This window comes from Plecotus auritus, assembly GCF_963455305.1.
Source record: "Plecotus auritus genome assembly, chromosome: 7".
Lineage (NCBI taxonomy): Eukaryota > Metazoa > Chordata > Mammalia > Chiroptera > Vespertilionidae > Plecotus > Plecotus auritus.
The window spans coordinates 51,746,815-51,762,800 of record NC_137774.1 but is presented as its reverse complement, the minus strand read 5'-3'; positions in this window follow the sequence as shown (position 1 = coordinate 51,762,800).

The following is a 15,986-nucleotide window of genomic DNA, read 5'->3' as shown; positions in this document are numbered from 1 at the left end:
GCCCAGTGCTCACCACCCCTTTGTGAGGGGGCCCTTGAAAGGGGTAGAGGAAGGCCAGCCTGAACTCGCATGCAACATGCAGGTGATATCTAGAGAGAAGGAGGGTTCTGAAGTTAGGGACAAGATGGTGGTCTCTTACTTCTTGACTCTTACCCCAGAACTGAAATCTGGGAGCCCCCATTCTCAGATGCCAATGTAGAGAGAGAGATAGGGCCTTGAGAAAATCCCTGACCCCACTTGCTGACTAAGGATAACCAGCTGGCTTCAGGTAGCCACTGAAAATACCAGAAAGAGTATGTGGCAATGAGCACTGGTTCTAGCCCAGTGCCCTGCCCACTAGTAGACATAATGGATTTCAAATTGTCAAGAGCCAGTGCCCACTGCCCCTTTGTGAGGAGGCCTCTTGAAGTGGGTAGAGAAAGGCCAGCATGTTCTCTTAGACGCTCTTCCACAGGGAGAAAAGAGCAAAGTCTATTTGTCTATGAGCCAAAATATGAAAAGGTAGAGAAAAATACTCCTTCTGTCAGGCACCAGTATGGTTGACTGCTATGGGTTGAATGTTTTTGTCCCCCAAATTCATATGTTGAAACCTAACCCCCAAGAGGTATGAGAAAGTGGGGCCTTTGGAGATAATTAAGACATGATTGTAGGGCCCTCAGGAATGGGATGAGGGCCCTTAGAAATGAGGCCAGAGAGCAGCTTTGCCTCTTCCACCAAGTGAGGACATCAGGAAGCGACAGCCATCCATGAACAGGGAGTGATTCTCACTGGAGTCTTCAAATGTTTCACATTTCCAACCTAATGGCTCACCTAGCCTCTATTCTGTCACTTAGATGTCAAGAAGGTTAAAAAACAAGAGAAGGTGGCAAAGTAGGATCACAGAGTACCTCTGGAATGCCTGATGCAGTGATAAGCACCTACTGGAAGGGCCTTGGGCAATATTGTGTCACCACACCCCCTATGATGCTTTCTGAATGCTTATTGTTTTCAGGGACTTTGAAAGCTTTTCTAGGGCAAAGTTGAGTCTTTTTTGCTTTTCAATCTGATTATAAAACTTAGTAACCATGCTTGTGAAGACATACTTTTATTATTATTTCCACTTTAAACTTAAGGGAAATGAGTTTGGGGTATAAAGAAGCTTCCCAAACCCTGGACCTCCTGCAGGAGTTAATGCTGTGCCACCAGCTCACCCTAAAATGTGAACTTTCTCGCCGGTTCACTGTCTCTGAGGATCCCCACTTCACAGTACTTGGTCCCCGAACAGAAGATCAGCCCCGCCTGGAGCAGGATGAGGATCTGGTGTGCTCTGTTGAAAGGCTGTGCAGGACGAACACGCAGTCATGATCAAACATCTGAGTGTTTGTGTATCCAGACCTGGCCATTCCTGTGTTTGGTTCTATGAACCAAAGTATAAAAAGGTAGAGAAAGCCGAAACCGGTTTGGCTCAGTGGATAGAGCGTTGGCCTGCGGACTGAAGGGTCCCGGGTTTGATTCTGGCCAAGGGCATGTACCTTGGTTGCGGGCACATCCCCAGTGCGGGGTGTGCAGGAGGCAGCTGATTGATGTTTCTCTGTCATCGATGTTTCTAGCTCTCTATTCCTCTCCCTTCCTCTCTGTAAAAAGTCAATAAAATATATTCTAAAAAAAAAAAAAAAAAAAGGTAGAGAAAAATCCTCCTCTGTCAGGCACCAGTATGGTTGACTGCTTTGGTTTGAATGTTTGTGTCCCCCAAATTCATATGTTGAAACCTAACCCCCAAGAGGATGGTTCTGCTGGAGCACTTGAGGACCAATCTGTGCCAGAGAATGTGGGACAGTGTTGCTCTCTAGTTGGTGGAAGCACCACCCCTGCTGTAGGCGCCGGGTGCCAGGACACAACACTCAGCTGCAGTTTATCAACACGTCATCTACTGCAAGCTTTCCAGCACCTGCAAGGCACCAGGGCCATTCAGCGTCCCAGGGTGTCCAGATTGGTTTGTGGAGAAGCCTGGGGTGTGACACCAGGTCCTAGTGCTCTTTTCTTGGCCACAAACTCCAGCCACAGGCCACTTGTGGTCTGAGTCCCAACCCCGCTCTGGGCTCATGTGAGCAAGGCTCCGTGACAAAATGATGGGGCTGCACTGGAGCCCCACCTCTGGATGGAGCAGCAGTAGAGGACCCAGCGGCAGTGATCCCTGGACAGACCGTTTCACAAATGAGAACAGTCATTAGAGTCTTAAAAAGCAAGCCACTTATTACAAGCTTGAACTTTATCTTAGTTTTCCAGCTTGCTTACCTTTTGCTGTCTCCCACATTTTATGAAAGCCAAATGTCTTCTCTCAGCTGTGCAATAAGGTAGCAAAAGAAGTCATTTTCCATACACCTGCATTTGTTTGCAGGAAGGACACAGCAAAGTCCCACAGGCTGAGTGGCTTGAACAACAGATCGTGATTTTCTCACAGTTCTGGAGGCTGCAATCTGAGATCAAAATGTGAGCAGGGTGCTCTCCTCTGAGACCTTTCTCCATGGCTGCAGACGCTCCCCTCTCCCTATATGGCCTGCGAGCTGCATTTGTCCCTGTCCTAACCTCTTCTTCTGATGAGAATAGTCACTCTGGATGAGGGCCCAGTCTAGTGACCTCATGTTAGCTTGACCACCTCTTCACGGATGCTGTGTTCAGATCCAGCACATTCTGAGAGCCTGGATGTTAGGACTTGAACATACGAATTTTAGGTGGACACAATTCAGTCCTAACATCCCTCGACAGAGCAGTGTGGTGGGGCTCAGCAATGAGTGAGGGAACTCCAAAGGGAAGAAACCTCCACAGCTTCAAGTCTGGCCTCCCCTCCCCCACAGAGAGTCTCCTTCTAGAGCAGCCTAGCAATTTCTGGCTTTCTTTAATAAAAAAAAAAAAAAAAGAGAGAATTATATTTCTTTGTAGTTTATCTCTTAGACAAACTCACTTTCTTCCAAACCTTATGCCTCCCATCTCTAATTCTACCACCCCCAGCCCTCCCTCCTTTCATAGACTTCACAGCCATGGGCGAAAGCATCTTCCCAAACACAGCTCAAACCTAGTCCTCATGGCCAGTCAACAAAGTTCAAGTTACTCCTCCACGTGGCCCCAACATGTCTTCCCACGCTTGTCCTCCACTACTCTCCTCTGGGAGCCCTCTGTTCCAGCCAACCAGAAAGCCTCCACCCCTGTCTATACCTTTATTCATAACATCCCCCTTATTCTGTCACAACTCATCCTATTCATCTGTCCCCACCTTTAAGTTCCACCTCCTGTATTAAGCTCTCCCTAATAAAAAAAAATAAAAGCCCTCATCCTTCAGTCCCATTATCACTTGTCACTTTGTCTTTCTTGAACAACACTGATCTTGCTTTATCTTCTACTCCCATGACCCCTTGAGCACAAGGCAGCCCCATTTCTTCACATCACTGTGAGTGCCCACTGAGCGTCCTGGCCTAGAAGATCCAGCACGAATTTAATTGAACAGAGCTGCTGCCCCATCTCCGTGAGTCCTGACATCACTTTCAGGCTCCTTACTGCTACTGCCCTCCTCTTTCGAGTCAATGTCTTCGTCCATCCGGGCTGCTGTCACAGAATATCATAAGCTGAGTGTCTTATGAGCAACAGAAACTTATTTCTCACAGTTCTGGAAGCTGAGGTCCAAGAGTAAGGTGCCAACATATTTAGAAATTTAAAATGTTTGAAGTAACGTAAATAAATGAGTTGCAAAACAGCTCGAGGCAATGTTTCACAGCCACAGTGTGGTGCCTATAACCACAGGTCACCACGTGCTGGCATCCTGGTAGTGCACGGAGGTTTGGAGAGTTGTTTGTCTTTCTAACCACACTTTCATTCATCAGTTCAACAAATACCAATAAAGTGCCTATTTTATGCCAGGGGCTGTACTTAGCCATAGGAATTGGAAAATAGTAAGACAAGTCCTAAGCTTCCACAGGCTTATAACCTAGGAGGAGGCACCCAATAAACAAATAAATGCAATAAAGTATAATTAGATCTATAACAACTGGATGTGGTATTCATGGTGTTGCAGTCTCTGAGAAGTCACACAGGTCTGTTACATGCAGTGATTTATTTCCAAGAATTTATTTTTAGATCAGTTTTAGGTTTACATAAAAATTGAGAAGTAACAGATTTCCCACATACACCCTGTCCTCACACACTATCAACATCTCCCACCAGAGTGGGACCTTTGTTACAATCTGTAAACCTACACTGACTCATCATAATCACCCAAAGTTCATGGTTTACCCTTGGGGTTCATTCCGTGTTGTTCATCCTATGGGTTTAGACAAATATGCGATGACATGTATCCATCATGATAGTACCATACGGAATAGTTTCAATTCCTAAAAATCCTCTGTGCTCTTCCTATTCATTCTCATTTCTCCCAAACCCCTGGCAACCACTGATCTTTTTATTGACTCCACTAGAGGCCTGGTGCAAGAAATTTGTGCATGGGGGTGGGTGTCCCTCAGCCCAGCCTGCCCCCTCTCCAATCTGAGACCCCTTGGGGGATGCCCGACTGCCGGTTTAGGCCCGATCCCAAGGGGGATCGGGCCTAAACCGGCAGTCAGGCATCCCTCTCACAATCCAGGACCACTAGCTCCTAACTGCTCGCCTGCCTACCTGCCTGATTTCCCCTAACTGCTTCTGCCTGCCAGCCTGATCACCCCCTAATCACTCCCCTGCCGGCCTGATTGATGCCTAACTGCTCCCCTGCTGGCCTGATTGTCCCCAACTGCCCTCCCCTGCTGGCCTGATTGTCCATAACTGACGTCCCCTGCTGGCCTGATCTCCCACAACTGCCCTCCCCTGCCGCAACCTGCCTCCTCCACTGTGCGCGTGGCCATCTTGTGACGGCCATCTTGTGACGACGTTAGGATGTGATGCATGAGGGCCTGACGACCACCTAGGCTATTATTAGTATAGATAGTCCTTCCTTTCCCAGAAGTTGAAATCATGCAATGTGTAGCCTTTTCAGACTGGCTTCTTTCACTTACTAACATGCATTTGAGATTTTTCCATGTCATTTCATGGCTTCATAGCTCAATTCTTTTGGTGTGCTAATTAACACCCAATGGTCTAGATGTCCTACAGTTTATTTATACATGTAGTGATTTTAATTATGGTGAGGCACATAATAAACTGGTTGGCTGAGAGCACGGTATGAAATGCATGGGCAGGAACAAGTCACCAAACTGGCAAGGAGATGGCTGACGGCCCATCTTCCACATCCCAGAGATGCTTGGTTCTCTGTGTGGGCCACCAGCACAGCTGCCTTCACCATGTGATAAAATCCTGTTTCCGTTTTGTTGAGAAAAATAATCTTGAAACAAAATCCAGCCTCTAGTGACAATGGTGAAAATGAAGAGACATGAAAGACCTCTAAAGAAACAATTGTCTTTCTCCAGAAATCAGAAGCTTCTGAGAGAAAGGGTATACTGTATAGGTGGACCCAATGTGGAGACTCAGGATGTGCTCAGAACACATCCCTGATGAATAGGAAGGCTCTGTTCCACATGAAGCATAGAATGGTAGGGAGAAAGTCTCAGGAGAAGTTTAGGAAGATTTTGCAGCTGATTCTTGGAAGATGTCATATAATTACCATGTGACTAAGGTCAAGTGATGAGAAAGACCATACTTAGTCTATGAGGGAAATACTAGTCAAAAATGAAACAATGAGACTTCTGTTTCTGGCCAAGAAGGAATTACAGGGACTATTTACCTCTGACCAGAAAAAGAAAAAACAAAAAGAAAAACAAACAACAAAAAATACAGGCAAAATATACAGAAAGTGGACACTGAACATCAGACAACAAGCAGCAGTAATCTCGAGAGACAAGAAACAAATCAGAGCCCTGGCCAGTTTTGCTCAGTGGATAGTGTCGACCTGCAGACTGAAGGGTGCCAGGTTCGATTCTGGTCAAGGGCACATGCCTGGGTTGTGGGCTTGATCCCCAGTGTGGGACTTGCAGGAGGCAGCTGATCAATGATTCTCTCTCATCATTGATGTTTATATCTCTCTCTCCCTCTCTGAAATATATATATATCCTAATATATAAAAACCCTAGGTTGTAACGTCCAATAATGACCGAGGCTCACTCAACCAACTGTAAGTCAGTCCTGCATTCAGAGCTGACTGCTTCTGCTGCAGGCATGGTGCCCCAGCACTGACTGCTGAGGGGGCTGCAAATCAGGGCCAGAGGGAGGCCTGAAGAGAGAAGCAGGGACTGATCCATTGACTCTGTGGCAGCTTTTGATCAGTGCTTGCCTCTCTCTTTCTCTCCCAGTCTGGCCAGCAGCTGCACCTCCATTTCTCTCCAGGCCTCCACCAGGGCTGCTAATCAGCCCCGCCTTTCTGATCAGGCCATGTTGGTAGGCCCAGAGACACTGACTGGCATAGAAACTGACCAATCAGAACCAAATCTGGGTCAACTATGAGGAGCCAGTGGCTGCCTAGGAGGCAGAGCTTTTGACACTGACTGGCATAGAAACCGACCAATCAGAACCAAATTGGTTGGAAGAGGAGGGCAGTTGGGGGCAAGATCAGGCCAGCAGGGGAGGGCAGTTGGGGGCAAGATCAGGCAGGCAGAGGCAGTTCGGGGTGATCAGGCAGGCAGGCAGGCAGAGGGGTTAGGGCAGCCGTGGGCAAATTACAGCCCGCGGGCCGGATCCGGCCTGTTTGGCTGTTCTATCCGGCCCGTGGAGCCAAAAGAGCGGAGGGTTCTCTGGCTCTCCCCTCTGCTCCTTTACTTTGAATTTATATTAGTTCACACAAACACTCCATCCATGCTTTTGTTCCGGCCCTCCGGTCCAGTTTAAGAACCCATTGTGGCCCTCGAGTCAAAAAGTTTACCCACCCCTGGGTTAGGGGCAATCAGGCAGGCAGGCAGAGGCAGTTAGGAGCCAGTGGTCCCAGATTGCAAGAGGGATGTCCGACTGTCCCACAGTGATTGGGCATCCCCCAAGGGGTCCCCGTTTGGAGAGGGTGCAGGCAGGGCTGAGGGAACCCCGCTCTGTGCACAAATTTTATGTACCAGACCACTAGTATATATATATATATATATATGAAACAAATTAGGTGAACCTTGTGTTAGCACCCAGTTTCCAAAGACCAAAGAGTTTTCAGGATCCAGGATGCAAGGAGGAACGTGGAGCGTATTGAAGGAGACATCCCCTGAGGGGTCTTGGACTGCAAGAGGGGATAGGCCGGGCTGAGGGATCCTCCCCCACCTCCAGTGCACGGATTTTGTGCGCCAGGCCACTAGTGTGTGTGTGTGTGTATATATATATATATATATATATATATATATATATATATATATATGAAGAACATTTTAATGTTTTAAGACCCTCCCTCAGGAAGATGCTTCAAGAGACACTCCTTAAAGCACTCTGCAGTTTTTCCTGGAAATTATACCCTTTGTACTCCTAGTGTGTGCCGGTCATTAAGAAAGTGTAGCTCGATGGAGGGGGAACAGTTGCCTGGGGCGTGGGTGCATCGTCCCACTCTGGAGTGCTGTCCCACAGCCCCGGGAGCACTGCCCAGCCACGCCTGCACCACGTCCAGGGCAGGGCTGGCCCTCAGCTCAGCGCTACCATCAGGACTGTGGCTCACAGGTGGTTGCAGAACAATGCTTCTTACTACAACTACTTTTTCTAACCAATGAGGTACTAAATGTTGAGTTATTATTTTTATTATTCAGTGTCTTTCCCAAGAAAGGGTTCTTTTCCTGTTATTTGATATTACATTGGGGTTTGAAGAAATGCCATTTGGTTCAGTGTTCAAAGAAAAATTGTAATAGTCAGGCTCCTGCCACAGAGGAGAGTCTGTGGTTCCAGGCCAGGGACTGTGGGTGCCATAGGGCCAGCCTCAGCCCTTTAACAGCAGTGCTGCTTTAAGTGTGGTCCACACACGTGGCCAGAGCCAGCTCACAGCCTGTTCCCGGCTGCCGTGAGCTAAGCACAGACATTGAGAACAAGAACTTAGAAACTTTTCTAGCAGGTTTATGTTTCACGAGGTCCTAGTGCAGGATCAGTGGGTGTGTCCATCTCACATGTCTAGCAGGATCCTGTAATTGACTGATAGATTAGGAAGAAAGACAAAAAAGAAGAAAGGGAGGGAGGGAGAGGAGGAGGGGGAAAGGGAGAGAGAGGAGGAGGGAGGGAGGGAGGGGGAAGGGAGGGGGAGGGAAAAAGAAAGAACGATGGCATTTCACCTCCCTTCGTTTGAGAAGCCCTGCTCTGTGCTGCACCTCACACTCCATGGGTACCCAGGGCTCTTGGAGACCCACAGGCTTTTCCCTAGAACCACAAGATTCTCAGAAATACCTGAAAGTCTCTACTTGGAAGCAATTCCCACAGAACCGCAGGGATCTTCTCAGTCTCTTTCACCTCACCACTCTCCTTCCTCCAAGATGCTGCTGAGCCAATGACTCCAGTCCATCGTCCAGGCTGCCGAGCAGCAGGAGTGAGTGGAGCCAGGCTGCTGCCGCAGGGACACTGCCTTTACCCCTGGCAGAGTCCTGCCTCTGAGTATAGTGTGTTTGGTACCTAAGCCCGACTTCTAGGATTCTTAGTGTACCAGTTTCTTTTGCTGTGTAACAAATCACCACAGAACGTAGTGGCTTAAAAAGACAAATTATTGGTTTCCCAAATTCTGAGGGCTGGCTTAGCCTTATTTGGTGTCCCTTCTGGTCTGAGTAAGGACCAGCTGTCCAGGGGTGGTTCATGTCCAGCCGTGGGCAAACTATGGCCCACGGGCCGGATCCGGCCCGTTCGGCTGTTCTATCCGGCCCGCGGAGCCGGAAGAGCGGAGGGTTCTCTTGCTCTCCCCTCTGCTCCTTTACTTTGAATTTATATTAGTTCACACAAACACTCCATCCATGCTTTTGTTCCGGCCCTCCGGTCCAGTTTAAGAACCCATTGTGGCCCTCGAGTCAAAAAGTTTGCCCACCCCTGGTAGTCCCTCAGCTGGGTTGGCTGGGATGGTTGGGATTGCTCTCCAGGTGGTCTGTCGGTATCCAGCAGGCCTCCCTCAGGTCTCCCTGGGCCTGTTCAGATGATGGGGCAACAGAATCCAGCAGTAAGCGGACAAGCACCAATGAGCAAGCACCATTTAAGTCTCTGCCTATGTCATACTGTTTGTGTTTTATTGGCCAAAGCAGGTCACTGGGCCTGGTCCAGAGTCAAGGAGTGGAAGAATAGACCGCACCTTTTCATGAAGGAACATGAACGCTATGTTGCAAAGAGGCATGCATATAGAAATAAGAAGTTTTTGTGACTATTTTTTGCATTTAATAAAGATTGAAGAGGCCAAGTGACTTGGTTTGCTTTTGGCCTACAGTAGCTGCTCAATAAATAGCTATTGAATAAATACTGTTTTAAGAGCCTTTGGTTTTTCTTCTCTTCACCTAGTTGAGGTTAAGATGTTCAAAATACCCTTCTTTCAGAGTCTGGTGTTGACTGTGGATGGCCTGGTATGCCAAAAACACTTAGTCATCTTTTGCCTACTCTGTCACCATGAAAGAAGCCAGCTAAGTCCAGGGACCTTAGTAAGACTGACTTGAATGGCTTTTATAGAAGCAACCACTGGTATAGACTGGGAGCTGATGCTTCAGTGTGCAGTTGTTAACAGCCAATTTTAGCTCTACTGCAGTATTCACACATAACACTGTGTATAGAGTAAGGGTTAGGGACCAGCTGCTGGAATTGTTGCATGAAAAACGGCTCCACCAGGCACCTGAGTGGAACATATGTACTGAGTGTTGGGCTCTGGTGGACAACCACCAAGTCTATGCACAGGTTAATGTGCAGGTTATTATTTTCCTTAGCTCCATAGCTGAGCAGTCCATCATCCAGCCTCATAATCAATCTTCTCCCTCAGCTTGATGGTGTGATGGTGCTTTTCCAATTGGAGGCCCACTGGTGCTTCATGTCTATGACTTTCACCCTGGGTTCTCTGGAGGAAACTCTTCATTTGGATTATTTGAGGAATCTGGGATGGGCAGTGTGATGATAGCTACAGAATGCTTCTGCTTCTCTGGGGGATTGCCCATCCTTCTCCGCAGCATGAATGCCAGTGGCATCGCTGGGTCTCTGTGTACCAGCTCCAGTGCTCCTCTATGTCTTACCTCTTTCTATGGGTTTGTCAGAGGGTCTTGGGGGTGATCTAGGAAAAAAATTTGACCATAAGAAGCAGTAACAGGCAACAAGCTTTATCAGGACACTTGGACAGGGTTGCATGAGAAGCAAGGTCCCACACAGAATGAGACTGTCCAATGGCTAGGGTGAGCAGAGGGCCTACCACCCAGAAAGGAGGAAATAGAGCTCCTGGGAAAGAAGGGGGCCTGAGAGGGGCCTACCTATTTAGGTGATGTTGCTCAGCTGCATGGTCAGAGTCTCTGGGTCAGAGAATTCTGAAAGACTGGAGCATCTGGGGGTCTTATAACCACAAGGCTCTCTTTCATTAATGGCCAGCAGATGTGAGGTGAGGCTTGATGGGGTATGCAAAGCATACAGATTATAAATGGCTAAAAATCTTGTTTGGGCTATTTTTAAAATAATGAGATGTGTAACACTTTGAGTTAGATGCCAATAGGCCTTGACATAATGGATCTCAGCCTGCAGTGAAGAAATTAACAACATAGGGATCAATACACAGAGGCCACCTGTGGATCATTCATATAGCATTATAACTATATGGTCTTCAAAGACCAGGATGAGGCCACCCCCTGAGATGAATCATGGTGGTCCTCCAAAAGGGGGATGAACATATAACAAGAGAGAGCCTGAGTAGCCATTGGGAAGGACATGGCATAGGTGGCCTCAGAACACACCTATTCAGTTCCTTACTTAGGATCACAGTGATGACTCTCTGGCCTCTGTGGATGCTTCTCTTCCCTGCCTGGAAAACATTGCCATTTCCTCCATTTGCCTTCACCAATAGAGACCAGACTGTCAGAGCTGGAGAGGTCATGGGAAACTCCCATGTTTCCACGGGAGTTTCATGGAAATGTAGTCTTAGAGAGAATCTGAGAACAAATGCTCCAGGGTACGATAAATTTAGGAAATACTTCATAAATATGCCCCTCCTACAGGTCCACAAGCAGGTGCATGTCTATGATTTGTGGTTATATAAGAGTGAGGCCTGAAGCCATGGCAAGTAGGTCACCCCTGGGAAGGCTGTTGAAAATATCTTGCTGGAAAGGAAAATTCAAAAAAAGTCTTGAGGTCTCTCAATCATTGAGGATCTTGCAAAGTAGTGAAATTCAAATATTATAGGTATTTTGATTTCATTATGGTTACACATTGTGATGGATGAATGAGGCGAGAAAGAGAGAGAAAGATATTGATTATGAGAATAATGTGGTAGGTGACAGACCATAGACAATCATGTAGGGTGTTTCCCCTTGGTCAAATGGACCATAATTTTCAGTGCACTTTTACTCATCTGAACCATGTCTGACACGCTCTTGGTGTGGTTTGTAGGGATTCTCAGGTTCAAAGCCACCTAACTTAAATCAATGAACTGTTGGCTTATTCGGGGTTCCTCAAGATCAGTAAAGGTCCAGGCCACTCCCTACCCTAAGTCTTTCTGGGTATTTAAATAAGTACAAATAAACTTACCAAACTCATGGTCCATATAAATGATTACATTTTACCAGCAATATTGTAGGATGCTCAACTTAACTTCACCCTGGCATGACACCTCTGTGCCTGGATGTATGACTCCATTTGGAGATGGCACAGAAGAAGAATCAGGGCCTGCTTGTGGCTCCCCCCTCCACCACCCTCCCATGCCCCAGCCCTCCCTGAGGCAGGCCCCATGCTTGTTCCCTCCACTTAAGCCAGAAAGCCACAGATTCGTCATGATGAAGGCATGAGGCTAAGATGTGGGGTTATTAATCACTATTATCCCCGTGATATGCTCACTTCCGTGTGAATTTATTTTCCCCCTTTTATGTTAGAACTTGAAAACACAGTGTTAAAAGAATTATTTTATACTGCATCCTCCAAGCTGTACAGCATTTCAGGGTTTGCTTTCATTTTTATCCCTGTGGAACTTGGGGTACATCTAAGACTACACATGTGATGGAGTTCAGTAGTTAAGAATGCAGGGTCTTGGACTCAGGTGTCAACGTTTACATTTGGCTACCCCACCTGCTGGCTGAGTGCCCCTGGACACTGCATTCACCCCTTGGTGTCCTGCGGTCATGGCAGGTCACTCCTCCTGGGGTTGTTGTCGGTCACAAATGAGAGGTGTAGCACAGTGCCTGGAAGTGTCCAACAGATTACAGGTATAGGAACTTGAAACATTTTCCCAACTAACCCCATTGTAGTTCCTCATTTCACTAAATAATCGTCCTCACGTTATTTTTAATATCTGCATAACATTACATCTTTCCACTGTACCAATGTTTACCCAATCATTTTCCTATTGTTTGAGAGTTAGAATGTCCATATTTTCCTTCATCAGAAAGAGCGCTGCAATAAATACATCGAGAGCCATATTTTTGCATACCCATGACTATTTTAAGATACATTTCTACAATTTTCATTCTGAATCAAAATTCTAAGGTGATTTTGCCAGGAGGCCCAGGATTACCACTGGAGTTTCCTAGATTGGGTATTTCCTAGTCTTTAACAACAAAGAGTAAGAATTCTTGACACTTGGCCCAGTGTTGGCTTGAACCTCTCAGAAGGATTTGGCCTTTGTCGGTGACCTTCCCTGGTGTTAGCTGAGGGGTCACACTTGGTAAGTGGTTCAGGGACTCAGAGATGAAGAAACATCTGCTCTCAAGTTTTATGTTAAACCACTATTTCTCCGGTTCAGAGGCGGGTTGAGGGCTCATGGGTACAATGATGCATTGTGGAAATTGTTCTCCCAGGTTCCCTTTCAGAATATTCATGTGGGTCTCCTCTTTGAGGGAGATGAATGTCTCACAGCTCGGTGTGGCCTTGTCTGCCCGAATCAAGCATTTCCTTGGCTTATAGTTACCTTTCCTGTCCTCCTCCCACAATGAGTCCAACCACTGACATTAAGCCCAGGCTGCCTTCCACAGCATTGTTGTGCCTGCTCTGAGAAGCCCAGAAAATCCATCCCTTGCTGTGTGGCCGGACGGCTCACATTCCCTGCCTCAGTGAGCTTATCCCTGGCTGGAGTAGAAAAATGTCCCTTAGGAGGAAGAGTCTTAGAAGAGCTTCAGAATTTTCAATTCCAAGTACAAATGAGTTTCAGAAGCTCTCTCGCTTAAATAGTTCTTGAATCCTTTCTCTGCTAGCTCATGACATGTCAGAGAAAGGACCGCTTTCCCCCTCCACTTGCATCTGTGGAATCTGGCTTTCCCAAGTAACACTGCATTTGGGAACAAAGAATTCTTTGTACTTCGTATCGTTCCAGTGGCACAACATAATCATTCTGTGCTGGTTCTCCCCAATAGGTGAAGGAACAAAGATGCAGTTTATCCGCAAAAGAATTTATTCATCCATGTAATTTAGGAACTGGCCTGTGCCACTTGAGTTTGGGTGTCTTAGCTGCTCTCCACCTGTTTCTGCGTTGCTTCTTGAGGACACCTTCTAGGGACTTGGAGGTCACATAACTTCAAACATGACTTTATAGAGGGACCTGCTCTTGGAAGGTAAACTGGCTCCTTCAGGTTCTTCCTTCTTCCCTTCTCCCCCTCTTCCCTCTCTTTCTTTTTTTCTCTCTCCTCTCTCCCTCCCTTCCTTCCTCTTTGCCATCTTTTCCAGTTTGCTTGCTCTTTTAATAATCAACTACTCTAACCCGAGGTCAGAAAAATCTAGATGAGACTAGATGAGGCAATAACCTGACTTTTGTGGACCCTTCAGGCCCGCGGTGCCCCGGCTTCACCAAGCATACCCACACCCGCTGTGGCTACAAGGAAGCAGGAAAGGCTTTGCTAGTGTAAACACTCCCAGATGCTGACTGCATGCGGTGCGCTGAAGCTCCACAGACAACTGCATCCCCTGGCCAGATGCCCAGTGGAGCCTCCCTCTGCGTGCCGGGTGGGGCCTCTGCGTCTGGAATGTTCACAGGTTTGGGAACCAGAGAACTGGCTGCAGGTCGCAGCGCTCAGTTTCTCCACTTAGAAAATGGTCACAAGGAGTCCCCGCTGAGTGAGACACTCCATGAAATGAGATTTAGTAGCTGCAAATGCATTCAGAAAGGGCCGCCCCCCCACTTCCCGAGTCTGCTTGGTTCCACTCCCCAAGGACACAGGCAGCCTTGGGAAATGAAACTGTCACCTCTGTGCAGGATCCACAGGCACTGTCGCTGCGAGGTGAGGGACACAGGCGCCTCGTGGGTCAGGATGAGGCAGGATGCGTACATGGGGACTCACAGGACTGATGCAGTTGATGGGGGCGGGGTGGTGGCGGTTGGGACACTTTCTTGGTTTATTAACATAAAAAGAAACATGAATCTATAAGTAGGTGTAATGTGTCTGGATCTTCAGTAAAAAGGAAATTAGATAGTACGGTGTCTATGGCAGCAGCATGAAAAGGGCATGGATGTGCTATGACTGCATAACTTCACAGATGCCTGGTTCGAATCTGTCATTCCTTTGTCTTGAGAAACTCACTAGATGTCATGCTGTGCCTTCAGTTTCCCCTTATATAAAACAGGGTGGTAGGGTATTTCGTAAGGTTGTTGTAAGGACCAAATTATTGGATTCATGCAAGAGGCTCAGCATGGCGCCTGGCACATGGTGAGTCCCAGGTAGCTGTGAGCCACTGTAGTTGTCATCGCTTTCAGCACTGACTTCAGGGTGACTTGTCGCTAACAAGCTGAAGTAGCACGTGCAGCAGAAAAGTTGGGGTGTGGGAATTCGCCAGTCAAGACATTTGCCAAATTCTCACTTTCTCCATCTAGAAGATGGGGAAATAATGATAAGTGTGGTTTGGTAAATAGCCTATTCATTATTATGGCAAGTGGCCTAGTGGGATATTCTCCATGACCCTGAGGACAGACACATTGCTCAACACAGATGCCTTGGGTGCAGGTCCCCTGGAGGACCAGGAAGGCACTTCCTTGGTTGACTGTGGGGAGGCCTGTGTGAGTGAAGACAAGGGAGCCAGACCAGGTGGATGGGGCTGTGGAGTGCAGTGACCAGCTCTGGTCCTTGCAGCCTCAAGGGCATGTCTCACAGGTCACAGCCCATGCCAGCAGGCTCTCCAGGGCTTCACTGCGGGAGATGGGGCAGCAAAGGAGACCCAAGGCCAGGAGAGCAGGTCCTGAAACCTGGAGCCCTGGAAGCGTGAGGAGCTGACCAGACTGGCTCTGCTTCCTCAGAAGCAAAATGCAGGTGCTTCTTCCCCTGAGCAGAGTGATCCTTTCAGAGGTCTCCAGGCTTAATCCCAGCCTGAAGGTCAGCAGTGGAAGAGTCTCACTGTGGAAGGCATCCTAGGAAGGGGGCTGTCTGGGAGGCCTGAAAACCATGCTCACAGGTCCCCCCAGGAGTGATTGAGTGAGGTCTCCTCCCCGCCCCCTGTCTCTCTCTCTCTCTCACACACACACACTCACACACACACCCTGATCTGTCTGGCAGGACTGTGAACTATAACTTGTAGAACACTGCAGCCCACACTGGGCCTTGCCTCCAATGGGGCTCCACAGCAGAAGGCAGCTGGAGGGAAACCAAGAGCAGTTCAGGACTGGGAACCACTGCTGGGAAAAATAAAAATGAGTTGCCCGAAGGAAAAGGCTACTTATTTAATTGGGACTGGAAATGCAGGCTGGGAGCAGAACAGGGGAGAGAGCAGCTTGGTCCCCCCACCCTTCCAGACCACCTGCATAGCCCAATACACAAAGTATCTGTGCTGAGAGCACTTCCCCAAACTCTGTGGGGTGCTCCAGACTCCGAGTCCCTAATTTTAGAGGTAGGGAGCCCTGGCCGGGTGGTTCACTTGGTTGACACGTCATCTCATACACCAAAGGTTGTGGGTTTGAT